Source organism: Asparagus officinalis, chromosome 7 (genome assembly GCF_001876935.1).
Source record: "Asparagus officinalis chromosome 7, Aspof.V1, whole genome shotgun sequence".
NCBI lineage: Eukaryota > Viridiplantae > Streptophyta > Magnoliopsida > Asparagales > Asparagaceae > Asparagus > Asparagus officinalis.
The window spans coordinates 102,051,411-102,053,881 of NC_033800.1; positions in this window are offsets into that span (position 1 = coordinate 102,051,411).

The following is a 2,471-nucleotide window of genomic DNA, read 5'->3' on the forward strand; positions in this document are numbered from 1 at the left end:
CCACTGGAGATCATCGATGGAACCTATATGCTTGGAGCATTAGATTTTGTAGCCCTTTAGGAGGCTTTCCATCTCATCCAGCACCCGACGCCAGGCGTCCTCCCTGCTACGCAACTTAACCTCTAAGGCAAATACTCTTTGTCCTACTTTCGTCATCAAAAATTATCTATAGGTCCCCGAAACACAGTTCGAGATGACAAGACGTCGAGTAAGGAACCGTCAGATGATGCGGTGATGAGCCGTCAAAACAACAAAGTGGCGAACCATTGATTACATAGCAACAAGCCACCGGAACGGCAAAGCAAGGGAACACGGGCTCATCAGCCACCTCCAAGTGGCTCGTACACTCATCAGCCACCTCCAAGTTGCTCGTGCACTCATCAACCACCTCCAAGTGGCCCGTACCTCCATCGCTACCTCAAAGTGGCCGCGTGCTCACGGGCACCTCCAAATGGCCGAACATTCACTGGCCACCTCCAAGTGGCACGCGCAGCATAACCGACTCACCTCCAAATAGCCCACGCACGTCACCAGCCACTTCTAAGTGGCCCACATGCTCACCAACCACCTCCAAGTGGCCCGCGTGCTCACCGACCACCTCCAAATAACCCGCACGTTCACGGCCACCTCCAAGTGCCCGCGTACTCACCGACCACCTCTAAATGACCCGCGTGCTTCACCGGCCACTCCAAATGGTCCGCTTGCTCAACTAGCCACCTACAAGTGGTCGCGCATGCTCATCGACCACCTCCAAGTGGCCGCGCACATTCACACAGCCACGCTACAAGTGGCCTGCACATTCACCGGCCACCTCTAAGTGGCCCCGCGTACTCGCCAGTCATCTCCAAGTGGCCCGAGTGCTCACCGGCCACCTCCAAGTAGCCAACACATTCACCGACCACCTCCAAGTGGCCCACGCACTCATCAACCACCTCCAAGTGGCTCGTGTGCTCATCAACCACCTCTAAGTGGCGCGCGCACTCATTAGCCACCTCTAAGTTAACAAAATATGCGTAACAGCGGAACAAGACCAAACCGGAAAAGCCCCTGGCGACCGAGTCGTATTAAAACAACTCAGCCAAGGCCAGGTGGCTCACATAGTTTCGAGCCACTGTAGGATGGCTCGCGCCCAGAAGTGCCAAAAATGCATTTTTGATAGTTTTCTCGGGATTCTTTCATTCTAGAGCCTCCCCAACTATTTTGAATTTATCCCTAAATGTAGTTAAGCCTCCCCAACGCTGTGTCTGAAGCCTATAAATATAAGCCTATGGTCCTATACATAGGAGATTTAAAATTTAGGTGAGGTGTTGTCCCTGTGAAGAGTGAATCACGAATTTCAGAGAGGCTAGCAGATCTTAGCAAAGTTCTTCAGCATAAGAGGGAGAGTTCGAGAAATTTGAGGCCCATTCTCCTTTTCTCCAGATCAAACTTGGTTTTGATCTCGAGAAGAGTCGTAACCTCACTTGGTTGAGATTATCACTTCTGCGATTGTTTCCTTTGTGAAGCAAGAGCATTGAATTTTCGATCTGTCAACTGAATCTGATCTGTGGCAGTCTACGAACTAACGCATCTCCAGTACAGGAAAAAATCCTATGCAAGCAGTGGGTGATAAATGTCCTCTGTGTGTATTTGAAGGGAGTTGTAATTTTTGTTTTATTTGTAAGCGAGTAGTCTTATAAAAAAGATTTACTCCTTTGAATTTATTATAATCGATAAACGTGTAATGGATTCTACAAATAAAATAATTTTCGATACAAACACGTTGGCGACCACAGTGGGAGTCTACAGCCTCTCTGCCAAGGCTATCGTGACGCAACTAAGGATCCAGATCCTGATTGATATAGAGGTCGAGTACGAGTTCGGCCAGACCAAGTTTGAGGGATACCTCTCCTCATCCTCATCAAGATCTTCCTCATCCCGCAAGTACATGAAGATATCAGCAGCAAAGAGGGCTCGAGGTGACTCTCGCCTAATTGTTGCTAAGGCATCCCCTCATAATGCTCCTCCGGCATCCAATGAAGCTGAGATTTTAGATCACGATGACTTCTATTCAGTCAAGGAGTTATTTAACGAAGGCGAGCCAATTCTGACAAAGAGGGCTCGTCAAAGGCAACGCCAACGCCTCGTACGTCAGCTTGCCAAGGCCTTAGAGCCGGTTGATGGGATCCGTTATCATGCGGATCAAAAGTTCAGAGCGCGCTAAGCGCATCAACATCAAGAAAATGGCCCCTCCTCTAAGCCATCGGCCAGCGAATGGGTCCGTATCAAAGGACTCGTTCAACTCTCGATGAGCGCATCCAAAATTGCCACACGCATGCCTTAGCTTGAAAGGTGCAAGACACAAAAGAGGACAATGTGGCCAAGAAACCACGAAAACCACACTAAGATTGGAGGCGAAAATCCAAAACAATGATTCAGACAAGTGCCGAGACACCCGAAAATTATGAGCCAGCCAAGCGTGGCTCGGCCAG